Here is a 15405-nt window from a genome sequence, read left to right as displayed (position 1 = left end):
TTTTCATTGCACAGTGATTTGAATTCACAGATCTGCACAGACGAGAGCTTAGGTTACAGGAACCTTTTCATATCTCTACCACTAGTTGGTTAGAAACTAAACTTTATATACACACTTGTATACAAAGGCAGGAAAATTCATATGTAGAAATATATCTTGTTATCTTTTTTCTTAACCTAAGGAGTATGAAAATCACATATTCTGTACATATATTTACTATTTGTCTATGTATTTGATGATAAATATAAAAAAATGGTAAAAAGTATTGGCGTGTTATGTCTGCAGTCAACCAATATGACATACCAGGGTTTCTACCGTTATACACTAGTATAATTATAAGATGCAACATTTTTGCCAAGTATTAAATCAGCGTATTGATGTTACATTCCGAATTTAAATACATTTTCATCTAATTAATTTTAAATGAATGCATGATTAAAAACAGATTATCTAATTAATTCTTTGAGAGGATCATACATGGTATTTTGACCATACTCCTTTTCCTCAGACACTCCTGAATGCACCTCCCTAAAAACTCCTGTCCCCCTTCCTTTTTTTTTAATCTACAGAGTCCAATTTATGCTGCCCAAATACTCTTGGGTGGGGGAACACTCTTTGGAGCATGATCAACCTACCAGGTGTCAAACTTTTAAACTGGTTCTTCCTCTTCAAGCAGTTATCAGTTGCCAATAGTTCCTATGCTACGGGCAGGACTTTGTGTCTAGCCTTAGCTCCGTGTTGTGTTTTATCTGCCTTGAGTTTGCACAGGTCTTGCTGATGCTGTCACACTTTATGAGTTCATACACACACCCAGCCTCTTGTTTGAGGTCATGCTAAAGTTTGTTCAAACAGCTTCACTGAACTCTTCATTTTTAGACTTTTACAAGCAGCCTTATTGATACCATTTTATTCATCTTCTATTATTTTATTAAATTCCTACAAGTACAATTTCTGACCAAGGCTGTGTATTATTTTAATGTATTTGAGAGAACTAAAAGGCAACCAGAGACGAGAAAGGCTGACCCAGAATACCTTCCCATATCCAATGGGGAGATCACTCCACACACAATTATAATGTGACCAACTTGCACTAAACATTGTTCTGTTATTTCATTTTTTTAAAATATATTATCTGTTGCTGCTCCAACAAATACTCTTCAGGGGTCTGAAACAAGACCTAGGCAACATCTAATAGTTTGGTAGACCGGACATCTCATGCAGACCTCACTGGTCTGAAATCTAGTTGAGAGCAGTGCTACATCAACGTCCTGTAGTCACTGGGCAGATGGGTTTTCTTGCCTTTTTCAGGTTGTAGATGATACATTTCCGGGTGCGAGCCTCTTCCTCTGTCCCCAAACCTTGCAAAGATAAATTGAATTTTGCTCATACTACTCTGAGCCCCTCTGTCTTCCTCTTCAGTTTTGAGAATCCTATGATAACATAGTCATCACCTCATAATCCAGGGCAGTCTAAGATAAAAGTATACAACTTAATTATAAAACGCTAATTCTCTTTGCTCTGTAAAGTAATATATTTCCAATGTGGGGGATTAGAATGTGTACAGACTCAGGAATCACCCCTGTATTGTTCCTTGTATTCTTCAATTCCTGCCTTTTATGACAATCAAACTTCAATTTCTTTTCTCATATTGCTGCCAACATGGATCCAATGCAGACATCTTGTTTCCAATTAGCATTTATTAATACAGGTTTCAGTTCCTATCACGATTCTCCCTCAGCCGTTTGCTAAACAGCACGGTGTTTTAAGACGACGGAGGCCATTATTACCTTTGTTCCTTAACTTTGCAGCTTGCTCCTTCCAAGGGTACATTTTTCATTTTGAAGCCATAGGAACCCGTGTCACTTTCTCTTTGTCCCGATAGCACAGGATTAAAATCCTAGCACCGAAGAGTCTTCTATTTTCTGCTCTCCTCTTAATTTATCACAAGCAGATATTCTACCAGAAGTTGGAAGAAAGAGATTTCCTGCTGATGGGCAGCGCCTCTACCTTGTGCAAGATTCATGGCCCTGCACATTTTGAATCTGCTGACAAGAAACTTGCGGCAGAAGTAATCAGAGCCCTTGCAAGATTGATTTTTGTCCCTCGCTGGCATGTGGCAAAGAGGGTGGAAAGGATCTCATCTCTCAGACTAATCTTAACTATTTAGAAGCCATTATTGCAGGATTACAAATCATCAGAACACCCCCCCCCCCTTTCCTTTAAGCACATTATTTATTAGCAAGACCTTCAAATTAGTCTTGTGTCTGCCTTCGCAGTATTCTTTACAATTCAACCCTGGCACAAGTCGAAGCGAACTGCATGGCAGCGATCACCATCACTTTAATTGCACAAACCTTAAGCCAAATTTCATCTTCGGTTCATATTTTAGAAATAATTCCACCCCAAATGCAAATTGATTCTTCTCTTCAGTTTGTAAGAAATGCTTAAAGTCAACTTGTCGCGGAGAAGAAATTGAATCTATTACCTGTGGTCTTCCAGCAAAGAAGACGCGTAGAAGGAGAATAGGGAGATTTATCTGATGTTTGGCTGATATATGGGTGTATAAAATCTTAAGTAATACTGATAATGTCACACAATATTGCAACATATATTTTCGGTTGAACATTATAAGACAATAAGGCATAAATGGAAATGAAAGGGAAAAATCGGAATGGTTGTCAGGGAACACTCTTTCATTCAGAGAATCATAAACATATGGAATGGTATGTCCGGCAAAGCTTCTGAGCTGAGAGCATCGGAGTAATTGCAAAATGGATTTATATTCTGAGAATTGAAGTACGAACAATGGGAAAGAGGTTTGAGGCAGATGATTTTTAACCACCTCCCCTTTCAAAAGCACCTCATAAAAATGCATTTCACCAGGATTATCTGAAAATGCGAAGCATCAGAAAGACAAAGTATTTAATGCCCAAAAAATACCTACTTCAAGAACTATAAAGGAAACGAGGAGAAACAATACAAAGACTGAGAGGAGAGGCTCCCAGCAGGAGCGACGGAAGACTCAATGAAAAGGTAGTTCACGGAAATAGTTACTAATTTCATTTCCTGATGAATGGCTGGAAACTTGGTCTAAGTCACCATAGGGACTTTTTGAAATGTAGTGGATATTTTCTAACATAGTCACCGTGTGTCCTCTTCCAGTCTTCTATCAAAGAATCTTAGTCTTTGGTACCCAGTGCCAACATCCCTGGCTAGTTCCGTTCCCTTCCTTCCTCTTTTACTTAAATCAGTGTTGTTGATGGACACTCAAGACACTGGCCATTCACGAACAGCACACGTTGCTCTCCCATGGTGTCGCTATTTTCCCACTAGCCTCCAAGTGCCTCATTTCATCTAATTTCAAGAATTACACCCTCTTGACTCCTTTGCTACTGGATAATGTGAATTGTTTATGTCTCTGCCTTTCCTCTCCAAAACTTTGCATTTTTCCCCTTAAGCACCTAGCTCAAATCTATATGAGCTTGGCATGTACGGATACAGCAGCCAGAGTCTAGATCAAGGAGATAGTCTTATCCCCAAGGGCTCACAAGTACACAGTCTCATCCTTCAGATGAGACTCTTAAGGGGTTTTAGTTAAGGAGTGTCTGAATCTGAAAAGAAGTGCCAAGACACAGAGCTTTTTAGACTAGGGGACATGGCTCCCATTGTTTCATCATAGGAGAATTATATTAATTATTGTTTGGGACAATTGATTATCTGTGAACACTTTTGCTTTCATAGCTTTAAACTTTGCAATGCTTGTTATATTTACGTAAATGAAATAAATTTGTAGAAATCACCAATGAATTAACCTTCAAAAATCAAAGAAAGCAGGAGAGTTAGCGCGACCCTGAAATAATGATCTCTATTCAGGAAGACTCACCTCTGACAAAGAATAATCAGGCCTGTCAGGAAGGGAGGCAGCACACCCAATCCGTGTGAACTTGTTTGTAAATTCTAGTTGACAACATGTGCTCACCACTAACGAAGAAACATGAGATTTCCTAAACCCAGGACAAGGACTGGGACCAGAGCCTGAAAGGCAGCCCACATGGAAGTCTCCAGTCTGGGGGTGAGGCTACCCCAGAAATATGTCTAGACTCCTGCATGATGTGTACTAAATGACAAAGGTACATACTAGCAGAAAGGGAGTTAGATGTGATCAGAGAATGTCCCTACCCAGAGGTTAGAAAAAGCTACACAAGCATCTATAAACGTTTTCTCCCTTCCAAGCCCTTCTTGGAAGCTGCAACAGTAGCTTCCTCTTGAATCACACCATGCAGAAGTGTCTCATTAGGTTAATGTTAACCTAGTACATGAAGACAGACTAACTTCTGTGGTGCTTTGAGCAGTTGTATGCCGAGTGTTTTGCCTGGAGAAAATTGATGCTCAAACACAGAGAACAGCAAAGTATAGCATATTGTGAAAATGGAAAAAAAAAACGGGTGCCTATTAGTAGGCAGGTGGGTGGGTAAACCAGCTATAGTACATACATGATAGAACATTGCTCAGACTTACGAGGACGGAAGTATTCACTTATACTGTGGATAAGCTTCTATTATGCTCATTTAAAGAATGCAGACACAAAAGGCCATGGTTCCCTTCATATGGGAATGGGTAAATCCACAGAAAGAAAGATTGTTCATCACTAAGGACTGGAAGGTGAGGAGGAACTTGTTTCATTTGCCCAGCTATAATGATTCTCTTTCTCTCTGTCAATGATGAAGGCAATGATGTTTGGAAACAGATGGAGGTGGGATCTGCAGCACATTAAATGTTCTAAAAGCCCCTGAATTATTATTCTCAAATAACTACTGGTATGCTCTATGAATTTTACTTCTAAAAGTAAAACAATTAAAAAAAGGCTGGACATCACGTGCCTTATATATAGATCACGCTACAAGCGGCAGGGCAGGAAGCAGAAGAGGGAGATCTGCACTGGGTTTCTTTTTTTTTTTAAATTTTTTTTTTAAAATTTTTTTTGAGTATTTTTTTTATTGAGAATAGGAAAAAAAAGTTTCCGCCTCCTCCCAGCCTCCCATTTCCCTCCCCCTCCCCCCACTCTTCTCCCCCTCCCCCCCACTCCTCTCCCCCTCCCTCTCCAATCCAAAGAGCAGTCATGGTTCCCTGCCCTGTGGAAAGTCCAAGGACCTCCCCCCTCCGTCCATGTCTAGGAAGGTGAACATCCAAACTGGCTAGGCTCCCACCAAGCCGGATCATGAAGTAGGATCAAAACCCCTTGCCATTGACCTTGGCTTCTCATCAGTCCTTATTGTTCCCCACGATCAGAGAGTCCGGTTTTATCCCATGCTTTTTCAGTCACAGTCCAGCTGGCCTTGGTGAGCTCCCAATAGATCAGCCCCACTGTCTCAGTGGGTGGGTGCACCCCCCGTGGTCCTGACATAAGGGGGGACGGGGAGAGAAAAGTGAGAAGGGGAGGATTGGGGGAACTTGGGGAAACAGGAAGATTGGGATAAAGGAAGGTTGGATAGGGGAGCAGGGAAGCACATATCTTAGTTAAGGGAGCCACCTTAGGGTTGGCAAGAGACTTGAACCTAGAGTGGCTCCCAGGAGCCCAAGGCGATGTCCCCAGTTAGTCCCTTGGGAAGCTGAGGATAGGGAACCTGAAATGACCCTATCCTATAGCAATACTGACTTATATCTTNTCATATCACTATAGAACCTTCATCTGGTGATGGATGGAGATAGAGACAGAGACCCACACTGGAGCACTGGACTGAGCTCCCAAGATCCCAATGAGGAGCAGATGGAGGGAGAACACGTGCACTGGGTTTCTAAGCCGCCGAAAAGGAGGAATCCTGACTCTTGTTCAAGAGAACGGGTTGATTATTTCCTCAAAATGTTAGTGCTCTTTTTTTTCTTCCTCCTCCCTCTTCCTCTTCTCTTTCAAATGGCAGCATACCCAGTGAAATTTCTGTTTCCATTTCTGCTGGCTTTGCAGTGCTTCCAGGAAAAACTATAGTTTCTAGATTTCTCCTTCTTGACTGCTTCAAGTTAGGCTTAGATGGCAGCAAGAGAGGAGCTGCCACCAGACGTGAAGAGTGGAGTGAAGCTGTGGTCAGATCTGCCCACCCTCGTGGCTGTCACTGACATGGGCGCAACTCTTTCTGGACCTTCCGTCTGCTTCTCAGGTTGCTCAGGCAGCTTTGTGAAGGGCATACTACCTGAAGGAAATTCATGGCATCAGAGAAAGGAGCCGTAAAAACTGACACTGGCCTCAGGCTGCTCTCTAAGTCCCATCTCATGTTTGTGGATTCTAGCTACTATTGTTTCCCATTCTAGATTTCATGTTTGTAGATTCTAGCTACTGTTGCTTCCCATACTTGATCTCAGGATTGTGGATTTAGCTACTGTTGCTTCACCTACTTGAAATTCATTTTCCTTCCCCTTGGTCTGCTTCCATCTCCAGCATCAGACACAAGGACAACAGCTTCAGAGAACTGAGCTGGCTCCAGCCGCATCCCGAAAGTGAACCTTCTCACCCATTTCCTGGCCGTCTAACTTTTTTGATTGAACTTTGACTTGTGTACTACTTATTAATTGCTTTAAGAGTTTATGGTTTTATCTTTTTTTAAAAGCAAATGAATGAATATTAGAAAATCAATATTTACTAAAAAAGGATATAAAAGATGCTATAAGAATTATATGTATATATAAATTATATATGTTATATATATTATACTATCTAGAAACACAAAAGGAATGATTCACACATACTTCATAAGAGGAATTTTATGGCTGGAGAAGTTGGATCCTTGAACAAAGGATGAGTTATTGTGGTGCTTCTGTCTGGCAATATGTTTATAATTTAATCTATTTTATCTAAGATATTCTACTTAATTAGACATTTTACTTTTACTTAATTACAGTTGTATCTGTCCCTTGATCACAGCAGTCACCAGACTGTTTATATGATATTTCATTGCTCAAAGTCAGGCTAGAAAGAGAATCTCACAGAGGTGGGACAACTCGACTCCTAGGTGTCACAACCAACAGGAGCTTATGCACATATCCACAGAGTAAATGACAGTTCACATAATTTTATTTGTCATACCCTAAAATAAGAACTATCTGGATATCTGTGGCAGGTGGGAGAGCTGGCCCTGGAGTCACAGGAGTGGGACAGCTGGCCCTGCTCCTTACCAGCTGCAGTGCACAGGAGAGCAGGCCCTGCACCTCTCCTGGGTAAAAGTAGAGCTGGCCTTGGTGATGTGGCTGCAGGTGACCCAGACCTGAGGGCTTGAGAGCAGAACTGGCCCTGCTCTTTCTGCCTGCTGCATTCAGTGAGTTACTTGGGACAGTGCTGGAGAGATGGATCAGGTAGTGACAATGAGGGAAAGTTGGCGGAAACTTACCACCCAGACCCAGAACCAGAACTATGAGCTGACTCATCCCAACATTTACCTCATCTATGAACTGCTAGAACATGTGAAGGGGTTGGATCTGCAGATCCAAAGCTTTGGAACCTTCATGACACAAGGCAATAAGAGACTATCCAAAAGGAGTTCCAGTGAGGGCCCACTATTCATAGTGGTGTGGCAGAAGCCAGAAACCTCAAACCTGATCAATGACTCATTGCAATGAACACTTACAAGTAAAGATGTAAGGACTAGCGAGGCAGGGGAAAAGAACTCTCTGGTTGTTCACCAGCAATGAAATGGATAAAATATTATTATATATTCATACAGTTGACTTCTATTTGGAAATTGGAATAAAAATCCTCAATTATACACAGCAACATGTTAAAAATCATTTAACATGCTGAGTACAAAAGTCATAAATCTAATAACACATGCTATATATTGAACTTATCTAAAAGATGAGTGAAGTCAATTTACAAAAGATTATGAATGAGATGGGGGACTTGACAAGGGCTCTCAAGTGAGCTGAGGTTTGAATGCACACGTGTGCTCCATTAGTGAAGATTCACTGACATGTGAGGCCTGTAATGTGTGAGGGTATGAATTCATTCATTCTGTGAATGCAAATTACTCCTCAAAATATTAAAACATAATAAAGATCAAATACAGATTCATCTGTCAAAACAGAATTAAGTAAATAAGAAGTTGATATTTTCCCAGGTGTTACATGTGCCTGATTCAAATTTTTAATTACTCCTTGTTTCCCTATAATAGTATCACTTAACAAATCAACCATTATTGCTTTAGTTCATTGATGACACTTTTTCTATCATAAATAATTTGCATTTATTATATTTGAATACAGCACTGACTAGTAGGTAATATTGCCATTTGCAAGAGTTTTGACTACAGCAACACACATGTATTACATTTTTTTCTTCTGAGGGATTAATGGGATAAAACAAAAGGAGGAATGTGGAAAGCCACCCCTTCTTTAGAGTAAAGACAGATCTAGCTATGGGCAGTATGATACTAAAGTAAATATTGGTTGTTAATTTTAGACATAAATGGTATGAAATACCATTTCTATTCTATAATTATTTATAAATATTTATATTCACATTGATACAGGAATTGATGCTACTGGACACCAACAGTCAGACCCCTTGGTAGCTTTGTAGGGAGGAGTCTGCATTCCTGAGCTCACTCTTGGGAGTAGCACTTCTCTCCTAATTGATGGCACATGAAAGTTTGGAAACTGGAAAATGCAGCTGCTATTTTCCCCCTGACTTTATTAGGACATTAGTGTAGCAATCAGGAAGAATTGTACTTATGGAAATACTTTAACACCGTGAAGACTAAGGAGGTACAGCAGACTGGATTTCACTTTCTTTTGTTGCTGCTAACAGGTTTGGTAGAATTACGTGTATATTTCTTCTTGAAATTGTGGGTGGTACCTAGTTAAAGTTAGATTTCCTACCCAGCTGACACACATGAGAATTTGACTAATTGTTTTCATGAGACAACCAACTAGTCCCATTTTATTTTCTCCAGCTTGACATTTGCAGATTTTGCTTCTGTTAACATATTTCAAGATACAGATTTAGAATGTAAGCACTTATTTCTATATCGGTACATTAAATAAAAGCATATATTGGTTGATGAGAAAAATAGGGTGCCTGATATTTCATATTTCCCCCATCAAAAACAACCTTAATAATTTAAATTGCTATTTTCAATGAAATATAAGACAGTAATTTATCATAATGAAAAGCATTGATCACCAAGGTTAACTATTAATTCCTTAGCTTGGTGCCTGCAATTCTTTTTACCATAAAATATTTATTAAGCTTAAAGATGAGCAGTAATTTAAATAAAACTGAATGCTCATTGTGATGACATGGGTTAAGCAATTGGAATACACAAAATTGTATTTTAGTGGTATAAAAAGAAACGTACATATATAACAAAGGAAAAACAAGTAGAAAAATAAATTTCATGCAAGCAGCAACGTTTTCCACTTAAATTCAGGGCAGTAGTAGAATAAATGCACACAAATGCACACACATTTCTCTTTACAAAAAATGAAGTAGCCAGGCTTGGTGACTCATACCTACAGTCTCACCTGGGAAACTGATGTAGAAAGATTGTCATGATTTTAAGACCAGGCTACTAGGGCAGTCCAGGATAGAATGAGATGCTCTTAAAACACAAAGAAACAAATAAATGAATGTGAATCTTTAGGCATTTGAAGCAAATAAGGAACTAAGTCTAGGAATGAGAAATGAGAGATGGATTATATAGTTTTCTAGAGGCTGGACTTTCATTCACTCTCTCGGGGATATCTAAGAGGAGCCCAAAAGGACTTGTTTGCTTATTAAGGGTGCAAAGGGCTTCACCTGAAAAACAGCAAACAGAATAAGGACCTTGATTTAGGTACTGCACAGAACTGAAGTTCTTTTTTATTTATCACAAAGTCCCTAAGCTAGTAGCATAAAACCCACTTCTGAGCTCCATTTCCTGTAAAACATCTAAGTAGATGCAACTATGACATCTTCCAATAGAGGGGCTTCGGGCACATGGACAGGAAACATTCATGGATCACCTACAAGATACAGAGCTCACAATGATATATTGTAAAAGATATTACAGTAATCCATGAAGTTTCTATCATTGTGGGAGATTTTCACATAGAAAATAAAAATAATATGTATCAGTGGAAGTACCTCGATTTGTCACATTTAAAATATAAGAAGAAAAGCATTCATGAAGAACAAATACTTCCTCTTTCTCTCTGCAGAGAGAGAGAGAGAAGGGAGGAGAGAGAGAGAGAGAGAGAGAGAGAGAGAGAGAGAGAGAGAGAGAGAGAGGGAGGGAGAGAGAGAAAGACAGAGATAGAGACAGAGACAGAGATGGAATAATCATTAAAGCTTAGCCAGTCATAGTCCAATATGCCTGTAATTCTAGAACCTTGGACATCTGAGACAGGAGGATTACAGATATGATGTCAGTATAGTCTACAAAATGACAGTCTATCTCCAAAAATCAATAAATTAAAGTGTAAGGTGTGTTTTGAAGCAAGAACTGACTTGTCCAATAAGGTTGAAAGTGAAGAATAAGGTCACAAGAGTTCTAAAGTTAAAAAACAGTGTGCTGTTGGTGTAGAAATTGTTAAGCTTCCAAGACGTGCTTCCCCTGTTTTCTTCCAGTGTAGAATCAGGTCTTATATTCAAGCCATTCTTTCACTTTGAGTTTCACTTCTGTGACTGACGAGAAATGGGCACCTAGCATTATTCTTCTGCATATGGAGAGACCAGATTTTCTTAATACCACTGGCTGGAAAGACGGTCCTTTCTCAGTGCATGTTTATTTATTAGTTAGTGCATTTTATTGCAGGAGACTTTGGGATTTTCTACATGTATGTTAAGGCTGTTGGTACAACGGTCTCTTATTTCTTGTCTAATTGTTCTACCTAGACTTCCAGATTAGTGTTAAATCAAAGTGGTAAAAGTAGAAGTTTCATCTTGTTCCAGATATTCCAGACAGCAAGTCTTCTCAGCTTTTTCTCATTTGTTCTAGGTATCATTAGTAGGAGAACTACTTCAGGACACTAGAATGGGTAAAGACTCATGTAAGCAGAGATTGCACTTGCTTTTCCGGCCACCCAGACCTAAATACACAAAAACTATATTAATTACAACACTGTTTGGTCAGTAACTTAGACGTCTTTCTAGCTAGCTCTTACATATCAAATTAATCCATTTCTATTCATTTGTGTATTGCCAGTAGGCAGCTACACGGCCTCTCCATGCTCTACCTACTCTCTCTCTCTCTGTTTGAATTCCCCACCTGGCTTTGCTCTGTTAAGCCATTGGCCAAAACAGTTTTATTCATTAACCCATGGTAATAAAACATATTCTCAGCATACAGAGGGGAATCCAAAATCATCTTCCCTTTTCTGTCTACTTAAAAGGGAAGGCTTTAACTTTAACATGATAAAATTGCATATAACAAAATAGGTATCAACAAGAATAACAGTTACAATATTTAGTCATCAATCTTATCTTTGTGATAGGATCTAATCTTAAGTTTTATATCTAATTTGTCTTTTATCGTAACTAAGGAAAAATTTAGCTATAACTATTTATCTTCAACTCTTCAAAGACATCAGAAGGATATAATATTACCTAAGTAAACAGGAAACACATTGTAAGCAACTTCCAAAACTCTAGAATTGATAGAGACATCTGACTGTCTGGACAGTCACCCAAAGTTCTTCTGTAACATTGGGGCACCCATCTTCAGCCTACAGGCCCATAGTATCCAGCAGACTTTTTCATAAAGCAGGAAATTTGAAGATCTGTTTTACACTTTTAAGTGAGTTGTATAAGCATAATACCTTAAACAAGAGCTGAAACATACATACATAGTGTAACAAAATCAACCTTAAATTTGTATCAATAGACCAAGATCCATACCAATGCAAAGTATTTTTTCTATATCATATTCCCCTTTAGATGAAAACAAACATTTATAAACAATCGTTTTGGGAATTTGGGCATAGTGTTATCCAAACAGTTTCCTGCTATTTATTTGGTGAAGTATTTTTAGGGTTCACAGAGACCTTTTGGGGGTTCTTGTTCCATCAAACCACATTAACCTGGAAAGAAACCATAGGTTCCCATCCCCTGGAAACAAAGGCAGAACTCCTTTTCCAAAGCAACATACCCTTAGACCCAAATTTTGAAGTCATGATACCTTTATGTTGGTTTAGCTTAGCAGCCCCCAGAATCAAATATCTCTCTGCAATCGAAAAATTCGAAGAAAACACAATAATAAACATAATCCAGACTCTCTATGTGTATTTCATCTTTATGTGGCTTATTTTTTTACTCCTTTTAGTCTATATGTCTGTACTCTTATGTTACTCTTACTATCTCTTTAAAGACTTTGTTTTAATTTTTAAACATATTTCTTTTTATAACTGTCTATACTCTTTTTCTTCTCTCTCAAAAGCCTTTTATCCAACACTGTGACCTATCCAGAAGTTTTATTTTTTATCTAAATCCATCTTTATTGCCTATCTATAATCATTTTCTGACAAGGAGCACTTTATTTATTTATTTATTTATTTATTAAAAATTTCCACCTCTTCCCCTCCTCCCATTTCCCTCCCACTCCCTCCACTCCCCTTCTCACTCCCTCTCTAGTCCTAAGAGAAGTCAGGGTGCTCTGCTTGTGTGAAGTCAAAGTTCCTCCCCCCTCCATCCAGGTCTGGGAAGGTGAGCATCCAAACAGACTAGGCTCCCACAAAGCCAGTCCATGCAGTAGATTCAAAACCCAGTGCCATTGTCCTTGGCTTCTCAGTCAGCTCTCATTGTCAGCCACATTCAGAGAGTCCAGTTTGATCATATGCTGGTTCAGTCCCAGTCCAGCTGGCCTTGGTAAGCTCCCATTAGATCAGTCCCACCGTCTCCGTAGGTGGACACACCCCTCGTGGTCCTGACTTCCTTGCTCATCTTCTCCCTCCTTCTGCTCTTCATTTGGGCCTTGAGAGCTCAGTCCAGTAGGAGCATTTTTTTAATGCTAAGCAGGTGTGACTAGGACCAACTCCGTGACCCTGCCTGTTTGCTGTGCCCAGTCCAACATGGAGGCATGTTCACCACCTCTGTGAGCCATGTTCAAAGAGATGCCATGTAGCTGCCAAAGGAGTAACATGCTGGCCCCAGTAAGCCACAACCTAGTGGCAATACATAGATGATTAGAAATGAATTAATTTGAGATGGAAGAGATATCTAGAAAAATGCTTAAGCTATTGGCCAAACAGTGTTGTAATTAGTATAGTTTTGTGTCATTATTTGGGTCTGGCTGGCCGGAAAAGCAAGCACAGTCTCTGCTTATAGATTGGCTTCTGAAGAAGAGCAACAAACCATGGTAGCAGAAATAAACACAGACAAAGGAGGAGACATCAAGTCAATATAATGCATAATGAAGGAAAGTGTCAACAGGGTGAAGAGACAAAATGTAGCATGAGAAGGGCAGAAAATATTTGCAAAACACACACCTAAAACAAAGTTAACCTCTAGAAATACAAGAACTACAAGCAAGAAAATAAAACTCTAGGAACAGAAAGAAAGAAAGAAAGATCAAAACAAACCAGAAATTAGCATACCCCCAAATTCCCAAAAACCCCATTAAGAAAATGAACCCTAAAAACATAAAACTCTTTAAATCTAAAAACACAGTGCTCAGAAGAAGGCAAATGACAATTCAGAACATGAAAACATATTCATTATTAAGTAAACACAAATCAAAAATATAATTAAATATGACCCGACTCCAATAAAGTTGATATTATCAAATAAATGAAAGACTATAAATACAGACAGGGACACAGAGAACTCTTCTACACTGTTGATAGGAATTCAAATTAACTTAGCTTTTGTAGACAAAAGTATAATCCAGAAAACACACTCTCAAAGGAAATAAAATGGAAGCAAACTATGTTCATCAACGTAGTCATGAATTGAGAAAATGTGTGGATATGCACAGTGGGATGCTGTTCAGCTTTACAAGGATGCAATACTGTCATCTGTAATGACATTGATCAAATTGGAGATCATTATACTTAGTGAAATGAACAAATACAAATTCCAAGTTCAGCATGATCTTATTCCTATGCAGATATAAGAACTGTTGTTCTTATTTTTCATTATGGTGCCGGGTTCCATAAAGATAACTTACTTTAGGTAAACCATATAATTGAACCATATTCGCCCCCACACCCTTTTTTTCTTTTTATTACTTTTTTCCCCATCCTACTGGTCTCTTTTTTCTACCAATCTTTCTCTGCCTTCTGCTTTCATTATCTATCTATCTATCTATCTATCTATCTATCTATCTATCTATCTATCAATTTTTTATCATCTAATTATCTATTTCTCTAAAATCTAGGACCCACAAATGAAAGAAAATTGGCAATATTTATTTTTCTGAGTCTAGCTTATTTTGTGGTATCATAACTCTGACAGATAATTACAATCTCCCATTTCTAAAATTGACTCCTCTGCCATCCACTGATAAGAACTGATGTCAAGATATTATGTCCACTCACACCACTAAGGCAAACTTTCCATTTAAAAATTCTTAATTTAATGTTTTGTTTATGCTTATGTATTTTTGGACGTGGTTTCACTTTGTAGTTTTGGCTGGCCTGGAACTTATGATGTAGATCAGAACAACCTCCAAATTAGAGAAACCCTTATGCTTCTCCCTCGCAAGTGATGGGGTCAAAGGTATGTATCATGGTGTTGGATTTAATACTCTGAATTCAGTCACATTTGCAAAGTCTCTTTGATCATGCAAGGTGGCACCTCCACATAGCTGAATATTTTAACACGGTCATTTTGATGCCATTATTTTGTGTTTTGTGTAAGTGTAAGTCGACATTAACTAGGACCTTGTCGTTTTTTAATAATAGGATATACAACACTTTGTCTCTTTTCATTTTGGCAAATAAAGTCAAAGAAATGTGTATTAAGTCTATATGGATTATCCCATGATGAAATGTGTTTTCATGTTCCCATGGCAGATGTATCACCCAGGGACACCCTCTTTGGAAACAGCAGGAGCCTCCTGCCTACTCTCTCTTCTAGCTTCAAATTTATCTTCCCACCAGCTGCCATCTCTAAACTACAGTGAACATCTCAGTTTATGGTCCTTTCAAGCTAAAATCTGTTACACTAGCAGAGAAATTGTAATACTTATGTAAATCAATAATTGTAATGTATAACACCATGAATTCATGGCATGCCCAGAGTAACACACTGCTTCTGTGTTATCCTATCCTGGAACAGACACAACACAGTCTAACTGCATATCTGTCTAGGTATGTTCTCTATTTTGTACCTTTTTAAATAAGGATGAAAAAATTATGGTGAAAGAATAGGAAAAGTTCCGTGGTATTTGCTGGCTTTGTAAAAATTGAAGCAGACAAACTATGTTTAATTGAAATGAGCTTCAT

Source organism: Alexandromys fortis, unplaced genomic scaffold (genome assembly GCF_014885135.2).
Source record: "Alexandromys fortis isolate MF-2015 unplaced genomic scaffold, M_Fortis_MF-2015_v1.1 scaffold_6, whole genome shotgun sequence".
Lineage (NCBI taxonomy): Eukaryota > Metazoa > Chordata > Mammalia > Rodentia > Cricetidae > Alexandromys > Alexandromys fortis.
This window is presented reverse-complemented; position numbering follows the sequence as displayed.